At 32.1% G+C, this 21,807-nt stretch overlaps 1 protein-coding gene across 5 annotated transcripts in view; it reads right to left on the bottom strand.

The window, feature by feature from the left end:
* The window catches only part of LOC125049434 (homeotic protein antennapedia), a 151,166-nt gene that overhangs the window by 108,584 nt on the left and 20,775 nt on the right, over positions 1-21,807 (bottom strand). For 2 of the 5 annotated variants that reach the window (XM_047648725.1, XM_047648721.1), the window contains exon 1: positions 713-1,001. The exons of the other annotated variants lie outside the window; for them this stretch is intronic. The gene's annotated coding sequence lies outside the window, so the exon portion shown is untranslated. Of the gene's footprint in view, positions 1-712; positions 1,002-21,807 lie in introns of those variants that run through there. 5 annotated transcript variants of the gene reach the window in all.

Genomic DNA, 21,807 nt, shown 5'->3' with positions numbered 1-21,807 from the left:
CTTTCCAACCGGTATAATCAGGAATGGAGCAAATTAAAACATAAAAATAATTTTAGTTCGCAAAAAAACTTTTTCGAAGAATAACGCATGGGATGCGACTCGATATTATTATGAATTCTCAACGCTAGGTCAAGAGTTTTATCTCAAACAGTTCAAAAAAAGCAAAAATAATTCTCACTTTTACTTAGCTAATTTGAATCCTGTTGTTATAACCTTAGAGTCCTTGTTTAAATATCTGTTCGGTTGAAAACCTTTGGCTGTGTCGTTTTAAGGTCCATATTCTGGATGACATCTTTTATCTCGATACATTCCAACTTGATCTTAAAGGGTTTGACTTGAGCCGAAATTTATAATTTATTTATACAACTATAATCGTTGTCCGCATTATTTTATTGTCGTTTTAATCAATTGGACAAATATGGTAGATTGAAAAACCTTAAATTTTATTAACAAACGAAATTTAACATATATATTGTAATGTAGTATTTAAACTAAATCTCAATGTATCGATTTCAATATACCTAATATAGCCAAACCTTAAAACATATACCTAATTATTATAATGCTATCTATATTATGTATATAAAAACCAGTTTCAAACAACTTTATAGATTTATAGGTAGAGGTTACGTCAATTTAATAAGACCTCATATGTAATATATAATTAATACATTTTAATCAAAAACCTATCTATTAGCAATAAATTACTTACAATAGACATAAATCCTTATAAGTCAATGCCACTTAATTTAGCGAAAACACAGCACACATATTATCTCACAGCACTGTGTCTATTATCTTATTGGATCATTAATTAAATTGTTATCAATATCACCATTAGACACGTATGATCTATACAAAACCTTATTTACAACTGACACTGTTGTTCATGGTATAACAGTAGGTGTTTAAGATGGCATTCGCGTACATAATCCGAGATAACGCGATAGGATAATTCCCTAACACAACTCTACGACCCTAACGGACAAACTCGACTGTAGAAAAAAGTCACGAGGTAGGGGAAAATTTCGTAAGCCATTATACAAAAGTTTTGACACGGCGCGTTGCGCTTGGGCAGTCTATTTTAGTGGGGCGCGAGATAGCGCTAGCAACGCCGCTAAACTGTGATAGGTAGGAGCGAGATAGCGATATGTGTGTCGTATTAGATTTAAGTTTGGGGAGCGAGAAACCGCGGGATGCCGAGTAGGTGGTGATAAAGTTCTATAGCCCGAATGCGATGAGTAATTATAAAAAAATAACATTTGTTACCTGTCCGAGGCGGGATAATACAACTTTTTTTGGAATAGAATTAGGTTGTGGTAAGGTGGATCGTAAATCATCCCACCTGACAAATGAAAAGGTCAGAAATTTAGTTAGAAACGAAATGGCCGTAGTTTAAACAGTTTACATAAGATACTTTTTACGAAATTGCATTTAATACATAATATAAGCTAAAAATAAATCATATTCAATAAGAAACCACTGTCAATGGCTTAATATGCGGATAAGCAAAACTCTCTTAAGTTGAATTGCATTACAATAAGAAGTAAACATTCAAAGCGAGCAATTTTAAAATTACGAGCTGCCCGAAGCCTCAATTACAACGTGGAGTCTGAGCACCTTGAGAGCGCCAATCGGCAATCGAAAATTACACAACGAATAGTCTAAGAAATTGTCGAGCATTCAGAAACAGCCAGACCAACAAACCGGGACCCTTACAACGCAAATTACCGATACTCGATTCGAGTCCAACAATCGAGAGGTCGTGCGATCTCTAATGAAGATGTTAACTTAAATCGTGGCAGCCTTTTCATGGTGTTTATATTGAATTTTATGAGAATATAATTTTATTACGCTCAACAGCGTAGGCGTTACAACGCCATTTATGTTCTGTTATTGCTCGATGGCTGAATCGATTTTTATTCCGCAACGACGGGCATGTAAATAACGAGCAAAACAACTAAACAAACGATCGCACGGTAAATAAAAGACGCGAGCGATGTGTTATTGTACAAAACAAAAGACTGTTCGTTTCGAATGATATAAATTTCGCGAGTGTATAAAAATACTGTCACGATAATCAACGCGGTCGATTTAATTCGAGCGACTTAAACACGGGAATCTGGCAGCTCCATCGATAAGGGTGCTAAATGACAAACTGCGCCAGAGAAAAATGCTTTAAACAGAGTAATTTTTACCGTTTATCTCGCGATCTTTGAGGAGATTGTGCTGTTAAACACCAGTTCTTAATGTGATTTAGTTATGCGCGTTTAAATTCATTTACAGATACATCTAAGGGGTTTTTACCACTGGTTTGGATGTGATTTAGATATATTATTAAAAAGAATAAGAACAAGATATTGGATTATAACATTTCTATATATGCGTACCTTTAAGAATTTGTCAGTCATTAAGGCTACGTACTTTTAGGTTCTGGGTTTTTGACAGCAAACAACTGCTGGCCTGTGGAAGATGACTTATAACGATAAGCTAAAACAGCTCATATTTATTATCCGAAGAATATTTTCAATAACACTTCATGTAAAGACAAAATTACACTTAACAACCCCATTCAATAATTTCTATTAATGGCCACTTAACATTTATAACAGCTACAAACTGGGAGTGAATCCCACCCAATATTTCAAATACCAATAAGCCCAAGAACGTCTAATCTTAACTGCCTTTTTTAAAACTAATAAAAGAGATTTAAAATAGCTACCGACTCGAGTGCTTTCGTAAACAAGGACGTTGGCTAATGATAGGCATCCATCCAGCTGTAAATATATCAGTATACATCTGTTTTACAGCCTCGTTGAATGGTTTGGATGTTATTATTTGTATTTATTAACCCTTTGGATGACGTTAATGCTCTATAGACACTTTATTATTCTTTATTGTATTGTTTTATTATCTCCATACACACGGGACTCAATTGATCTGTTTATAAGGATTGTCACTAAAAAATTATGTGATAAAACATTATTATATATTAGAAGCTTTTTATGAATAGGTTTGACACTTTAAAAATTAAACTTAACTTTAAAAAACTTACGCTTTTTATTTATAAGTGCTTAAATACTAAAATACCACAAAATATGACTTTACAAAATAAATGAAGACAGGGAAATCACATAAAACAAGGAACATAAATATAGGTAAAATAGCAAATAACGTAATATCAAAACTAAATCTGAATAGAAAACTATACCTTTAAGAGTATAATAAACAAGATTGTAGTGATGCTGTTTGCGTTTTAGTTTAGATAATACATAGGCATACATATTTGTATTTAAGACGAATTAAATCAAGATGTAACATTTAGTATAAGTATCTAAAATTTAATTATCATGATTCATGTGCACTTTTTATTTTGCATGTATTCTTTATTAGTTTAGTTTGTTTGTTCCTGTTTAGTTTTTTTTCATAATAACTAGGTATATGTAATATGTATTTTTGCACTTCTTGCCTACCTTATCTAAATTAATACTTTTTTATTTCCTCACAGTGGTTGCCTGGAAGAAATCGCTTGAAAGCGATAAGGCCGCCAGCAACGAAGTGTTAATAAATAAAATAAATAAATGTAAGGATACAATATTACTGTATAAACGCATTTGTTCTTTTTAAGAATGTTATACGTCCAGAACAAGTCATTATTACATTAGTCAAAAGGCTATTGTCATAGGCTTTGAGATAACTTTCTCAGCAAATACAGCCTGCGGTGTTGCAATGGCTTTATAATTCTACACTGATTACACAGGGGTGCCGCCGGCTGCAATTTTGTCTTGAACTGATCGTGCTGAACATAAATCAGTTATCGATGAAGACATTATACCGTGTATCGTTTTATTTTTAATAATCAAAATGATCATGCCAAATGTTATTTCAGGTATGAATGCAATCAATTTCATTTAAAAAAGAAATTGCATTGTAATGTAAATTACATACATTTCATACATTTAAATCATAAATCAGTGGAGCTAGTTCTGGGCTGCAGATTTCTGTATACGTTTCATGATCACTTGTCAATCTAAGAGGCAAGTAGGTGAGTAGCCTCCTGTGCCTGACACACACCGAGTACTTTTTGGGTCTAAGGCAAGCCGGTTTCCTTACAATGTTTTCCTTCACCATTCCATTTTCATTGGTGCAAAGCCGGGGTCGAACTTAAGACCTCAGGGATGAGAGTCGCACGCTGAATCCACTAGGATGACACTGCTCATTTTATACATTTCATGTATAACGTATAATTAAAAGCGCTTAATTGAACCAAAAGCTCAAGGCTTTGAATTTTTCATTTTCCATAGCAAGCGATTTGACAACAGTTCTTTCTACTTATACCAGATATTTTCTTTATTATTTTCGTTCTATAAAATTACTATAGTTACAGCAGCATAACACTTTTTCTAATGTAATAAGGCTGTTAAAGTTTTAATAAGCGGTCGTCACCGCGTCAACTTTTGCACTTCGCTGAATCGGAGAATCCACTTCTTGCTCGTGGACCAGTTTCTCCTAATTCCGATGTTAATAACAGCGACATAACAAATGAGATTAATTGCATTTTAAAATTCGAAAATACCGTATCATCGTAATTACGATGGTATTCTGTTAAATTGCATTAATTTTTTTACATTCAAAATTTTTATTGCGATATGCTTTGATGTGTTCTTGTATCAAGATATCTATTCAAGTGCGTGGCATGTAATTCGGTATATGGGAATACATCTGTCTGTAGATAGAACGCTCTCATTCATATGTGAGGACAAGTCGGGAGTTTTAAACTAAACAGGACGGCTGTGACTTGCTTCTAGATTACGGTGTGTTTGGAATACATTGATCGAAGATAACTGTTATTTGGTAAGGCCCTTTTTGTCGGAAGTATACGTTTATTATATTATGCATTCAACACATTTTTCTTGGAATTGGAGGGAAGAATTTTTATTAGGCAATCCGGAAATGAATTTAATAAATTATAAAATCTTAATAAATACAGCCTACAGGTTACGTAAAAATGTGTAAGAAGCGAAAAATATGTAGATGTTCCCAATAACATGTAGTAAAGAACTTTTGCTTGCTATAGAAAAATATTAATAAAGAGTTTCGTAATAATACTTTTATTTATTAAAATATACTAGGAAATATATATATAGATACATACAATGTCTAAATGGATTGACCATGATCATATACAGATGACTAAATTATATGTTCTATTTAAATTTTACTTAGAGAAATTCTAGTATAGATTCTAGACTATTGTTAACTGAATACTACGAAGCTATTATTTAAATATACATCTAAATAATAAAGAGCAATTATAAAACTCCATATTTTTTATTCGTACTATAATTTTGCGTAAAATAGAAACATCTTTAACATTAACTGTTTTAATAAGAATTCCCCACATTGGGTATTCGTAAGCGCGCGTTGTCAACGTTAAGACAGTGAATAACAATCGTTGATCGTTGGCACCAAGTCACTCTTGGCTCAATGTTACCATTGAAAGTCGATTTGATTGAAATTAAAATTCATATAAAAAAGAATAAAAGCTTGCCCTAATGCATACAGTAGATTAATACTTCGTTGCAAAAATAAGTACAATTAAAATAATTAAAAATAAGGCGCGTGGAAGAACTCAGAACTACACAAGATATAATATATACAATCCCTTTTTTTCATATAACAGAGGGCAAACTGGTTCATCTGATGTTATGTGATACCGCCGCCCATAGATCATTACCAGAATGTTTGCAAGTGTGTGGCCGGCCTTTATTTATCTTTAGTTTTTTACAAATATAAAAAAGGAAAAACATCTACCAAAATTAGTTTAAAATAAGATACCTAGAGTTTATTTATTATTATTTCCAAATAGATACGTTATTCCAGACCCATACTAGATAATGTAAAATTTCTATATAATATGTATGGAAGGTCCATTATCATATATATTTTTTATGATTGCTTCTAAGAACTTTCAATAACAAAAACCAACGTGATATTTCATCAATAAAATCATGCGAATTAAAGCGTTATAAATTCAGTAGTAAGGGCAGTTGTATTAATCTTGGCAGTTACCGAAGCAATGATGTTGACAATGAGTGGGTTGATACACTGGCACTTTGAAAAGCATGTCCGGTAAACTCGACATGGGAAAACGCGAAAATATATATAAAAATTCTTTGAAGTTTTGCTTCTATTCTATTGTAGTAAATAACATATAGAAAGCTTTCGCAAATGTTTGAGTAACATCACTAAGCTGTTGAGTGTACACATCTTCGTAGTATTGTATCCTTATTATTGGCTTTTATTTCTAAAATAATTTGAAAATAAATACATCCTATGTTACTCAGGAATAAGTAGCAATTCAATGTTAGTTCTAAAAATATATTTTTTTCGAAGAAATTTCTATTAATTTACTGGAAATATCTCTATATATATCGAAATCAATTTGACAGAACTAATGATAACTGGAAAGTTTTTATGAATTAAAGGAATCACAGAAGTCGAAGTATATTATTTTATTAGAATCTTTATTGAACCATATTTCAGTTAAATAAAAAATATTTTGTTACGATGTCATACTTATAAAATTCTTATGTACACGCTATTGAATTGATAAGCTATATTTAGTACCACTTAGATTATAGTTAAATAGTAAAATAGGAAAATTACCTAGTTACATTAAAAAAATCTAGTTATAAAACATTATCTGCAACGCATCTAATTGAGGAGGCTGGACCGATCGCCCGCTTAGAATACATAAACCTCACATACATTTCCTATAATTGAAATTGATAAAATCTCGTCATGTAGCTAGAATTAATTTTTATACCGTTTCAAGTGTGATTGGAATGCTGTTAATTAAAGATGTGAATATTTTCGATACGTAAACGTCGTAATTTTATTGTATAATTAAGAAATTTGTATGCATCCAAGCTTAAAAACCAGATATCAAATAATTTATTGAATAAACAGTAAACGAGTTGATAAAATGTTACGGACGTAAAATAAACAAAATATTTGGTATTTCAACATTTTCGATAGATAAAAATAATCTAAGTTCCATCGGACAAGCACAAAAGCTGTCGCGGATGCAGAGCAGGCCGAATAAAGGGCTCAAATATAAGAGTATTTCCTACAACTTTGATTTTGTTCCTCTCTTCTCCTAGTAGAGGGGCCGTGGGGTTCGACTGCACAGACTATCAAAGATAGGCGCCTGGTAGTACCGGTGACAGAGCTGGTGCTTTCCTCGCTCAACGAATAAGTATCGCAAGGCAGTGAGGAAATGCTGCCGGCATTAAAGGAACTTCTTCTTAATTTGTTTTGTTGTAGGTTAATAAGTATAGTATATTTGTGTGTTATAAAAAGATTTAAATATTTATCAGCCAAAACTCTAAGGTTTATAACTTCTTTTGTAGGAAGCAATATGTGTATTGACTGACTTAAACAGCCGAGATCGACATTAAATCTAAGTGTTAAAAGAACTCGAAGGGATCGTTTAGCCAAGAATGGATTGATAAAACTACTCAGTACATGAATTACATATTCATTGAAATAATATTTGACATTTAGGATATTAGATTTCAAAGGACTTGCGCTGTTTATTCCTACTTTATATGCGTCAAAGACATCTCCAATGCGACCTTAATATACATTTATTCGCCGCAATTTGTCACGTAACCAACAAGCGGTTTAAACGCTCGTAAATTTCGCTTATTTTTCATTCGAGACAGGTAATTTTAATGCATATTTAATGGACAATTTTTGGCTTCAAATTCACTAAGATAAGGTGAGGCTATAATGCATGCAGCTTGCCCCTCTATTATTTATCGTGTGATTTTTGGCAACGAGCTGTAGCCCGTTACTTGGCTTGGCTAGATCCACAATCTTCATAATACAATGCACTTTTACTGGACACAGCCTGAAGCTATTTTTTCTATACTTTCATGACTATTTCACAAATTGTCATAAGCTTTATTAATATACAATACAAACTGTAGTCATTCAGTTATTAGTATTGATTGATTTTGGTATTTCATTGAATTCAATTTATATGTAAACGACTTTATAACTTTACGGATCAAAGAAAATTCGTGGGATATTTTCCTTGCACAATTCCCACTCAATTAAAAGCAGTAATGTCGAGTAGCCTTTTGACATCATTAAGTTTTACACGTAAAATAACAGTATAAAATTTTAAAGTCACTTAATTAACACGTAAGTTATGACGAATACAGTTGTAACATCAAAAATGTATGACAATTAAATAAAACTAGTTACTCACTGCTTTCACTGCAAATTAACTTGAGAATCTGGACATACCTGCGGACAAAATACGGTCTTAATTAAGTCGAAAAAGTGATGTGTTAAATAATAAATCATTCGATATGTCGCATCGTCATGTAATGAATAATGAATTATGGTGCGTCCGGTCGGTAAAGAGTCCTAATTGATCGAATATAAAGATAGTTATCGGCAATCGTGTGAAAAAATATACGCACCTATTACTCATTGCTCCAACGTAATACGAGCGATGGTTTTTTGATTATCTTTTGTTTATTTTTAGAATGACTTTTACTATACAATCGGCGTACGAGTCGCGTTTTGTTAGTTGTCCATTTATTTACACATCAGAATGAGCCCATTAGACTAAAATTGGACTAGCTGATGGCGACGTGTATCTCGTTCGTATATACTTAATATTAAATTTCTCATGTAAATAAAAAATAATTTTTGTAATGAGAAATAAAGTTCTTTATTTGTATTAGTAGTAATTTTTAGTTTACTTTATTATGTAACGGGTGGGCATTGGACAGCTTTTGTGCAATTTTAAGCAAGCAACCAACGCTACGTACATTTCAAGAAAAACAATAGTTGTTTCACTGGAAGTTGAAACGAAAAACTGAAGATCATAACATTTATTAGCTGAACTACATACGTTCGTCATGTTTAAAATATATATTTTATTTTCACGGATAAATGGATTCTGTTTATAAATAACATTATTTTCAGAAGACTGTCTAGTCTACTAAGCTACATATAACAAATTACACGTTTACATAGGATTAGTCGATTAGTCTTGCCCTCATTTTGAAGTCGGTTAAAATATGCCCTCTTCGCTTTACTTTTGGAAATACGAATCAACAATATGACATTGAACCTTTGGTATATAAATTGAAAATACATATCACTTTGCTTCTGTATCCATTTAGCTTAATGTATGACCTCAATTTTAATCCCAGCGACATTTCAAGGCGAAGTTAAAATAACTTCCATCAGAGTTATTAAGGTTTATTTTAATTTCTTAAAATCATATACGATGAATAAATTCCAAATGCGTGATTATATAAGGCTTATTTAGTGATTTATTTGACCCAAAATTCCGATCGCACCGCCTACGCTAAGAAATAAATCATAAGGGACAACTCAAAAATGCCAACATCATGCTTGCCCGGCGAGTACACGCACGGAAAGACAAGAAAAACAAACCTTAAAAAATAAATTACTTTTGTATACCTTCCTTCTTTCCCGTTGGACGCCGAACAGGTCATAAATCACAGTAAGATAAGCACAAAAAGATTGTATGAGCTACACGGTAGAACTTTCGTATTGCGCTATCAAGTTGTGAAATAACGAATTCTGCACCCATTCTATGAAATCTTTGAATATTTTAACTTATATAACGTCTCAGTTATAATCATATTTAACAAATTTAGCCTCAAGTACGTCCAATTGAAATGGTTTACTTCATACATCAGTACCTATCCTTTTTGTTGTAGTAATTTGTAACACAAACCTTCATATTAGGCGAAGCTAGAAAAATCCTAAATCAACAGCAGTGACCTGTGCGTTTAACAAATAGCCGGCGTGTACCGCGACCACATGAGGGGCCATTTGTCAGCCACTACTATACACGAGCGCCTACTGAGCAATTAGATTTGTTAGCTTGTACCCGAGCAGTTTCATCACGCCCCCGCTCAACAACAGATGCTTGGACTAATAACCTCTCGAAGTTTCCCTTCGACCCCTCGCCGCCTCCCCAGAGCTACCCCAGCCTCCCTCAGCCAACCCAACTAAGATAGATTGCGCCACCATTCTTGCAATTTTCTTGTCGTATCTTGCCTCGTAAATTCCTTGTGATATATTGGTACGGATCTCTCGCGATGCGACCAGGAGCATACTCGAAATATGATAAGAGATATTTATTATTGTTCTTATTGGTTTTCTTCCCTATGTAAAAATATCCCATTGTGGGGTGCGATGTATGTACCCGATAAACGTAGCGTTAATACATCGTACGCGTCGCCTAAAGCTAAGTTATAAATCAAATGATTCAGCCGACCGTTCAAAACAAACACTTGATTTATATTCACGTATGCGAAACGAAAACGAATTAAACTTAATAATAACAAAACGAGATTGCAGAGTAAACAGAATTCGCCCTGAATACCACGATCCACAAAACAAAATAAGGGAATCTTCATTAATTTTGCGCCAAATTAAAAACACTCGAGGCACTTTCTCTGCAGCAGGCGCCTCCATTTCCATATTCTAATAGCAATAAGTTTTATCGTCGCCATCAGTTGGCAATCGTAATTAGGATGGAATTGTTTGGTGACTTTTCTATATACAAACAATCAATTTTTGAAATGAATTTTACGATATAATATTTTCAAGTTGAACATTGATATTTTTAGATTTTATCGCTGTTTGCCAAAACGATAAAGCATCGTGAAAAAGTTGAAAATCGGAAATGTCTCTAGTTTACAGGAAACATTATTGTCGGGAACTGCTTCCGCTTGAACTGACATTTACTCCGGAAAATACATAGATAACATTCTCAAAGTAAAGAATTATCTTTCATAATATACAGTCAAACATTTATGTTTTTTTTATATTGAGTATTTTTACAAGTGTAATATTTTTCGGATTATAACGCATCAGTAATAAAAAACAGACAAGTAGGTAAACCGCGCCTTTTAAATTATGTACCTACTATGAAACGCTACGCTAATTATATTTTCAAAATCAATCAAAGTTATATGGTAATTAATTCGAGTGAGTTCGAAAAGTGAGTTACAGAATCGCAGGGCTGTTAGCGAGCATCAAGTCGTTGCGTAAACGATACACGTAGCACAATCTATTAAATTCTCTAGGACTTTCCCAGTTTCAATGCTGAGTACTTTCGCTTTTACTTCAACTTTGTCATTTAGGAACTTTGCCACTGTTACAATCACTTTGCATAATTAACACGGAATTAACTGTGTGTATTATGTATCAATGCTACAATTATATATGTCTTAGCTCTGAAAATCACCGTGTTTGATAAAGAACAATTAGCTTTACTCGTTTTTTTGTTTTTTTTTATATAATAGGGGGGCAAACAAGCTTGCGGGACGACCAAAAAGGGCAGTCTTCGCAGCCCATAGACACCCATTCTTAGTGGGTGCGTTGCCGGCCTTTGAGGGAGGAGTACACTCGATTTTTAAACATTTGGAGGCCGTATCTCTGAGGGAAGACCCCCACCGGGATTCAATTCCACAGTTCGCTAGTTTACATTAAAAACTATCGGAACTAATTTTACAATCAATTAAAAATTATAAAACTCAAGTTTTACGTAAATAAATTAGCTTAAAGTATTTTAGAAATACAACATATTTTAGTGATAATAAAAATAATGTTCATAAAAATAAATAACCACGTATCAAATCATTCGTATCTATTATATTCGAAGGGATCTCGCAAACGAAGTCGACGGTATATAAATCTATTTGCAATGGCGTCGACCGCAACTTATAACCTTAAGAATGCAAAGGACGCGAAACGATTTTTAATACACCCCACAGCCATTATGAATGTTTTCGCACCCTACGTGACATTTGAAATTCGAAGCTCTATGAAAAAACAAAGCGCGAAACATTATGCAAATGGGGGTATGTTCCTATTTTTGTACGTTTCAACAATTTTATGAGCCGAATAGAAAGGGTTGAGTATCTAGTGAATAAGTTTTTGATTGTCTATTGCGGTTTATGTGGTGAAAATTATTGTTTTGTTTTATTAGTTGACGGCATGTTCATAATTAATTTTGTTAGGTTTTATGGGGTGTCAGTAGACACTAGGTTGGGGAGTTTTGGTATAACTCTATTTTACACCATGTAATATTACGAATTCGAAATCGTTGTTGCAGTTTCTTATTTATTTATTTTGTATATTAGATGATAATCATTTTTAATTTTATCTTGAAGACAAGAAGAATTCATGAAAAAAAAATGATATCTACATTACAGGTTAAAATTTTTATATTTATGTATATATATACCTAGGTATACTAGAATTTTTGGAATACCAGAACACTTAATAATTTTAAAGCAATTTCTTCGCTTTATCTTTATTAGTAGATCAATTTAACTAGGCTATCGTCCGCAATGAGATTCCATCAGAGATTTGTCAACCAGGTTGATAAGTGGTTTCCTCAATTTAGCAGTTCTGAAGATACCGTAGCGATTGACGATTAGTTTACCTACTTTTAGGTCAACCAACTGAGAGTATTACTTTATTTATAAGGGGTTAATCCAAACGGTAATATGTGTAAATAAAAAAAAAGCAATAAGTTTACCATAAGTTTTGACAACAATTACTCGTATAAGTAACTTAACAGTTCTTATTATTATGGTATTATGATAATTAATATAACACTTGCATGCCTATTGTTATATGGCTGATTGTGCGGTTTTTTTATAATGAATCAATCTGAATTTACCACTTACTTTCTAAATAAATAATCTATTATAATAAATAAATAATATAATGTTTTCTTCCTACTTCATTGTTCACTGACTTGTCTTTTGTTAACGAAAAATTTTAATTTTATCAGTAAAACACTTTTTATAATATTTGTGATGAATAAGCTCAAAAACTGATCGGGACGTATTTCAATAATTCTTAAAAATAAGTATTTACATCATCCAGCCGTGGGAAGCCAAGATAAGCCGCTAGTAATGTTATAAATTCGTGTTTATATTCGTTAAAAAGATTTATCTAAATCCTTATTATCACTTTGAGTTATTTATTGTAAGAGATTTTTTATTATTTAATTTTACAATTGCTTATTTTGTTAAAATGCGTGGAAACCTCATGATAACCTGCAAAACCTAAATAATGATCGGATTAATAAAAGAAAAGAGACCAAGGACCCAAGCCCAATACCATGTAATGACCAATCACAAATCCTAGGTACTAGTCTCTTTCACTCTATACCATACCAGCTGGAGATCGTCAGAGATGGAAGAACTGCAGTAATTTGCCACAACGGGATTGAGAGCATTACGATGCGATCGATGGAGGAGAAGGATTTTGTTAATATAATTTACGTTATTTTAAGGGTCTGTTTCACAATGTATGGGATAAAGTACCAAATAGCTGTGCAACACATAAATTATTTGGAAGGTAAATTGTGCTATTTGACATTTCATCGGACTCATAACTTATGATGGACTTTATGTGACGAATAGCGCTATCTGACAGTGGTGAAACGCAACAATAGTGCTTATCCTACCAATAAGTAATAAATAGCTAATTTGGAACTTATGTAGAACTTATCCGTACATTGTGAAACAGACCCTAAAAATAATATACGTTTTCATTGTATTGAAGAGTTGTGTGTAAATACTGAGAAGTAGAAAGAATAAGAAGTTTGATGCTACGTAAATTTTAGGCTATGCCCGATGCCATTATAATTTTGTTAAGTTTTTGTATCAATTTACTCTTGTAATACAAACCTTTGCCTTGGTTTATATAAAATAGTGCATTGAATTAAAAATGTATGGTATTCAAAGCACACGCGTAGCGTTGTTTCGCATCATTTATCAGCTGGTCGATTCTAATCAAATTTGTCATGCAATTTCTGTTACGTGTTCAACAATAAATCTCAACATAAAAATTATTATTAGCGTATTTAACAGAAAAAAGTAACGAGTTTATCTTAAAAATGAAAGATAATTTTTGATGTAATAATAATATAATTTTTATTCTTATTACAGTTAGATTTCCCCCTGTAGTTTCATCATCGAACGTCAAGGCAAAATACGAAATTCCACCCGTATCACTCGACGTCCGTCTTTCTACAACTGAGCGTTTAAAGGCAGTTACTGCCGGCCACCACCACTATGTGGAACCAACTGAGCACCGAACCAATTCGGGGTCCAATGGAATCCGGAATCCGGGGAACCAAACCTAGGGTCCTTCAATAAAAAAGGGCCCAATTCTCAAAAGGTCGGCAACGCACTTGCGAGCCTGGCAATATGAGTAGACACTCATATTGCTAGCGCCCATAGACATGGGCGGTGGTATCACTTAACATCAGGTGAGCCTCATGTCCGTTTGGCAGGCCGTTTAAAAAAAAAACATACCCCAAGGTTCTAGAAACAGGGTTCCACTGTTAGATTACCTCTAAGTGGAATCACAATCTGATACAATTCCAGCCAAATATTGAGACAATTTATTGTATATAAATAAAATGAATAAAAACAAAGCCGTTGAATTAGATAGGCATTTGTTAATGTTATATTCATGTAATCTTTGGAATCTTAAGTGGTCCGGATTTGGTTTTGTGTCATTCTAACAGACAAATTGTTAACTTCAGAATTGTTTTCCTTGTTTGAGTCATTAAAAATACTTTGCCTTATAACTGTATTATAAATAAGTATAACATTCATATATATTCCCAAAAGAATGTAAAAAATACATTTTTTTATTTGTATTGCGTATCCATTTATTGTATAATCACTATTTTACTCTCTTTGTTTTAGATTTAAGTTACCAAGGTCACGTCTTTTGCCTTTTACCGGTATTGACTTTTGCCTTTCAGACATCTTTTTCCCCAGCCGTACTCACCTAGAGCAACAAAGTTCATAATAATCCTTAATAAGGCTCTGCTACGGTTCTCAAGCATTTAAAAAATCCTTCTATACGTTCAACAAGAAAGTATATTCAATTAAATTATACAACTTAACATACATAATATAAAACCACTATTTTAATCAAAAAGGTATGAAGTCCGAAATCCGATACATCATTTGCATATCCCAAGCACATGTGGTCATAGACAAAGGGTGGAATGGACCCCGTATTTAATTTTCATGAAACGAGTCCCATTTTAATATGTCTGCAAGAGAATAATAAATTACCACCGTATGAATGATGTGGTTATATGATTAATTTATTGTAATATAATGAAAAAAAAGTATATTTGAAGTCCCGTTATTTTTTTAAATTCGGACGGCAATTACGTTTTTCAGCGGAAACTGAACCCAGAATCTTCTGAACAAGTATCATGTTTATTAAACCACGGAAGCAAGAAATTATTATCTGATTGACTTTGTAAGTCGTGCGGAGTATGGGTAAAAACATTTTATGGTAATACTGTTTTCATATTAATAGACGCCGGAAATGTCTAGAAACATATCTGTAAATATGTTCTGTAAACATTTACATTTAATCTTAATCTCCAATAATGTACCTATAACTATCTGCACAAGACGCTTTAGTTTTTCTAAATATCAAAATTCAAAAATCATTTATTCATATAGGTAACACATTGTACACTTATGACTTGTCAGTAAATAAATACATATGAATGCTTCTAATTTTACATTTAGTGCCAGTTCTCAAATCAAGAGCGTAGAGCGGAAAAGAAGAACTGGCAATAAACTCTCCGCCACTCTTGTTAATCGCCATATTTTTTTTTATCAAAAAGTTTTAACGAATAAGATTACCGTTTTTATATTAACTAATCAACTAACACTTTAATATTACGTAATTTCATCTAACACTTGATATAACTGGTCCACAAAAAGTTCAATGTTAAAAACTAAATAATTAATTTAATTTTTTTCAAACGCAACACTGCGTAACATCACAATTTTAATTTACTTATATTCACAGTCATTGCATACTTTTACAAAACACTTTTGCGTTGATAAAAGGCTTTATTGCAAGAACATAAGGTTTATATTGGCTTGCAGAGTGTTCAGGGAGTTCTTTATGTTTATCAGAAGTCCATAGGCAGCGGGCATCCAATGCGCTGAGGAAATTTATTAACTGTGATACGCACTCAGTGTTGCGAAGTAAAGGTGATTTAAATTAATATTAATTACCGACAAGCCTCTAATTAATGTAATTCGCAAGATAACGATATCAAGTCCGATGTTTTGATGGCTGGGTGGCTCCGATATCTATTTATTGGACATTTAGCATGCCACCTGACTGGTTGGCGAAGATTGATAGCGTCTAAGATTTTGTTATAACCGTTAGCTTGTGGTAACCGTATATATTTTGTCTTACTTAATTTGGACAAAAATCACTAAAACAGATTGAATCTTAATTCAAAGTTACAATTATTGTTAAGATTTGAGTTCTGCATCCTGTTCAAAAGTAAAATGTTTGTTTTAAGTATATATATGAGTTTTATTGTGTTAACCGAAAAGTAGATATGCATATTTATGATACACACGAATTGTATTTAGAAATCAGATTAAGATTATACCTATGTGTGCGTGTCTAATAGGTATATTAGATACACACGCATACATAGATAGTTTTTGAATAACAATAGAGTGTGGTCGTAGAAATCGAGGTGATTTTGAAGCCGCAACTATATTTCATAGATATATTGCAGGTTATATTACGACGCATACTTGCGAGTATCGGTAATTACCCATAGGATATAGTTAGCAGTTCTAAAGAATCACAGGTGACAGAGCACCTGTAGGTACTTTAAGACAACAGCTATTAAAACGAACCATTTGCCATAAGATTTGAATTTGTTTTTATACAATTAACATTACATTCATCTTAGTGTCTAAATTGGTTATAAACATATTGGTTCAAAGGTTTATTTTAAGTCAAATATTTCTTGTATAAAACATATTTACAGTTATTTACCCGCAACACTGCTATTGATTTTTAAAATAAATGTATTAATATTAAAAAGAGTTAATTAGAGATTTTAATTTAATATACGAAAAAACTTGAGGGACTTTTTGTTTCTGATCAAATGAAAAAAAAAATGAACTAGAGTGTTTGAACAAAATTGTATAACTAGAGTGTTTTATATAATACATATTAAAAAGGTTAGACACCGTTAGACAAATTATACTATGTGTTAAATTAGTCGTCATTTAAGCTAAATATACTACACAAAAATAGCAATAGAAAGATAGCAATGTTAGCAACAAACTAATCAACGGAAAACACGAAACATGGGTTGAATTAATCAAAGTTTTAAACAAAGCCGTGTAAAGTGTAGAGAGGCGGGCTGGTGGTTACACTAACTATATTACCTTCGCGTACAGCCTATACTTAATACAAAACGTGCTTCTATTAAAATATATTTGTATCATTCAACTTTTTTAACATTACAAAATATTTCATCGCATAAGTGAACTATTTGGTTAGGCGCCGATCGAAGTATTTTCAATTCGACTTAGAGTCCTTCAAGAAAAGGGCGTACCTACCAATTTTTAAAAGGCTGTCAACGCAATTACGGGCCTTCTATTATTGTGTGCATGGGCGGTGGTAGGTATAACTAAACGTCAGCTGAGATTGCTGCCTATTTTCGTGTTCTAAACAATAATGGTAACCAATTAATAATAATCGTACTGAATTTTGGTCCATTACACCAATGACTCTTCTTTTAAATATTGTAAGAACATATATATGGTATAGATGGAATAATCTTATGACTTAAAAAGAATGGATGATATCATTCATTGATACCCCCAAAAAATTACAGTATAAAAGCCTTATACAATAAATATCTATATAACATTACGCCCTTTCGCCACCGTGTGCTTCATATTGATATATTGTATTGTTTATGGCGCGGCCGAATCAAAACGTGATATATTGTGTAGCGCGTGTGCTGTTCACGAGTAACTTTCATATTTGGTAGAGTTATGGGCTTGTTGGGGAATAGAAGGGCATATGTGCTTGCATAATACATACAGAATCGGCTAATGAATTTGAATTTAGAACATTCTAGTAACAAATCAAAACTATATATATACTTATTGCAGGTAGCACATATAAAAATTCTAATCTCCCAGCTCGGGCTTACAATACACTGAGGCTACCCTATATTATAAGTAACATATATTATGTAGTTGTTGAAAACTATATATGTATGTATATATGAAAATGACAAATTAACGGGAAATCATCGGTGTAGTAATTCATGTTTTTTTAATTAGTTCAAAATAATAGTTTACGAAATATTTTACAACACGCATGAGTTGTTATGAAGCAAATGTATAAATTGATTTATTAAAGCGAAGAAAACTCGCAAATTTTAATGACTTTGAAGTACCTTAGAGTTCTGAAGTTAGCTTTATTTTGCTATAATTCACTTTAGTAGGACCAAGTAAGTGATATTTAGCTAACTTCAGACTTCTTATGAACTAAATCTCTTAATATCTATACAAACCAGTTATACGCAGATCGTGTATGCGTGGTAGATGTATGGGGCCAAGGGAATAGACGGGATGAGGAGGGATAAATTATTGCTTTCTACAACTATGTGTCTGCGCCATGTGTTATGTTAGACACTGTTTTAAGTTCCCGCTTGATATATGCGTGGGGATCGTATTTGGATCAATATTTTAAGGATACCGCGAATAAATAGCTCTTGCAAGAATCCCCACAGACTTCATTTGTATATTTTTTACAAGGTAAACTATAGGTTATTTTGATAGCTAAAGTAGATTATTATTCATAGACTGTTTAAACAATTGGGAATTTGTGCTTAAATATTTTAGTTAATAAAAAAAGTTGTTGACGTAATATAGTGTGATTATTATTTTTTAATAGAAATAGAAGCTGCTTTGAGTGCTAAGTTAATGTGAAAGTAATAAGTACCTTCTTACAACAATGATTTAGAAAATTAGAGTCGTAATGTACTTGACAAGGAGCCAAAATCCCATCGTGCTCCGAAGTCCATGCGTGCCAGATTTTATTAGAATACTCATTGTTACGTTATATGTATTGCGTTTTAAGTGATGTTAAAAATATATTTTAAAAGCAGTACTATTAAAAATTGTGCAATGGTATATCCATTATCTTCTTCATAGGATTCGAATAGATTTATAAACTTAATAAAATGTGTTTAATTATAAAAATATGACGCATTAAAAAAGCATAGAATTTACTATTCCAGATTTTCTCCTACGCTTTATTTTATCTAAAACAGCAAATATATTTTAATTCTGAGTAATTTAAAAAAAAATGACGTGAAAATAACTTTAACATGAAAACTATACATTTAAATTCGAGAGTATAAACAAATAAAATATTTTTTTAATGCAGAGATAAGAAGCTTTAATAATTAATTGATGATTTATAAAGGCGAAAAAAATATAAAAAAAGGTTTAGGGTTATAGGGTTCGTTATTTCTTCTTACATAGATAAAAATATACCTATAAACTTCTCTAAAACTTAAAACCTTTTGATTATATAAATATTACAATATGAACCGAATCTATTTAAACTAGTTAATGCACTACGAGTGGTTTAATGCGTTTTTCGTGTCTATGGCAGCGGAAAACTTCCCACTTGCCTACCTCAAAAAAGTTTTAATACACAAGTGCCCTTAAATGAACTTCTACAAAGTTATGCGAACGGAAAATTATGCAGCTTTTAGATTAAAATATGTTTGTAAACAAACTCATACTTCTGGGACATACTAAGTACATTTCCTACTTTAGTTGGGTAATGAATTAAGCCCCAATACGGGTAGGTACATTCCTCTCTTATTGATAACTTTTACAACAAGACCTGTAGTAACAGTTTAAGATTTGTGTGTCTAAGACATATGCTGATTTCTCCACGATTTCCTTAAATCATTCGTGTATAGGTATTAAGTTTGTTCAGTATTTTTTCAAATTTGTTATCAAACCTAAGATTCAAACATCCGCGTTAACACGGTAATTGTTAAATGATATGAAACAAAAATACTTGAATAAAAATAGCAATCATCGAGTGAAAGACGTTGAAATCTAAAATAAATCGAGCATTACAAATCCCTTGATATATTTAAAGATTTCATCACAAATCTAATTACAGAAAAGCAATTTAGTGAAACAATGCACTCAGAGAAAAATGTGTAATAGAAAATGCGTCGAAAATAAAACAATAAATTAGCGGGGCGTTGATTCACTGGCGAATAAACGTCTGGCAAGGCGATAAAATTATTTCATATAATGTTCATGAAGTACCTACTGTGACTCAGTTACTCTTGGTTATTAAATATTATGAAAACCTGAATGTCTCGGGCTTGATTCCTGGTACAAGAGTTAACACTCTCGCATTTAAATGTATAATTTTCATGTGAAGGTCTTTTTTTTAAATGTCTCTAAATTTGCATTTACTGCCGGTTCTCAAATCGATTTCGTTGAACTGGTATGTTTTTCACTACAATTTACAATCTACACCTGCTGTTTTAGATAAAATAGAGCGTAGCGGAAATCTGGAATAATCTTTAGATATAAACGATTAAATATATATTTTATGAAAAGGTGATATAAAATCATCACACTATAAAGTAACCCTATATTTCATAAAAATTATAGCTTGTCGTGTATCTTTTAACAAAACACTCTTCTTTCTCTTTTCATCACAGCGAAACTACAATGTGACAAAGAGACAATAAGTATCCAACATAATGCTTAAAAAGCTGGTAAGATACACGACTTCAAGTCCTATTTCGCTCGTACTTCAACAGCGACTCAACCGATTCTTCTAAATAAATTCTACTAGGGACGAGTAATACTCAAAACGGTAATTAAATGCCTTTAAATAAGCGATTTAATCTTTATATCGACTAACCACATACAACTACATTTGAACCTTCTTACTTAATCAGTCAGGTTTTCAAAAATTACTATTATTTATTTTGGAAGAAAAAAATTAAATACTCTGAAACTAACCGCCATTTTCATCCCCTTTTAAGTCGCACATTTCTCAAGATTGGGGCTCGAATCGTTCTCGATATACACCCCTGTCCAAAACACGCGGAACGAATACGATAACGTCAAAAAAAGATAGAAAATAAAATAAATAGACTTGCTCCCCGTTTATATAATAATATAAGTAACAGTTTTTCTGAAAGAACACTTGATATTGTTCACAAATGGTATTGATGTGAATTATAAAATCGTTTTAATGTGTACTATTGTAAAAAAATGAGCATTTCAAATACAAGATTCGCGGCAATAGATGGCGCCAATATAGGAACATTACATTAGACTCTATTTTTAAAACGATATCATAATATAAATTCCTGTTTATCCGTTGAAGAAAATTTATTTAATTGTGTACAGGGACAATCTATGGCACGTCTTATCTAAAATATATTTTTTGTTATCATTTTATAAGCAACAGTAGGTAGATACATATGTGAATTAAAACTTTTTTTTAAACAACGCTTTCAAGAACAAGACAAAATCTATAGAAACCAAAAGTTAATATTTAGTAGGTACCTAACGTGAAAAGTTGTCTGATCACAATCATAATTACAAAGTAGTAACAATAATAAATAATTAATCAAACTTCATACGAATACCTACAGTGTAATGTAAGTTATAATGCGTATGATATGAGTACTATTTATAAACAGTTTAGTTAATCTCGTATCCCAAATAAAATAATACCTGTAAGAATATTGCATAAATAGATTTCACGAAAACAGACTACAGAACAGGACATTTCAAGTGGGAACATTAAAATCACATTAGTACCTCTGAGGGGTCCACAAATTTA

Source organism: Pieris napi, chromosome 5 (assembly GCF_905475465.1).
Source record: "Pieris napi chromosome 5, ilPieNapi1.2, whole genome shotgun sequence".
Taxonomy (NCBI): Eukaryota; Metazoa; Arthropoda; class Insecta; order Lepidoptera; family Pieridae; genus Pieris; species Pieris napi.
This window is presented reverse-complemented; position numbering and strand designations above follow the sequence as displayed.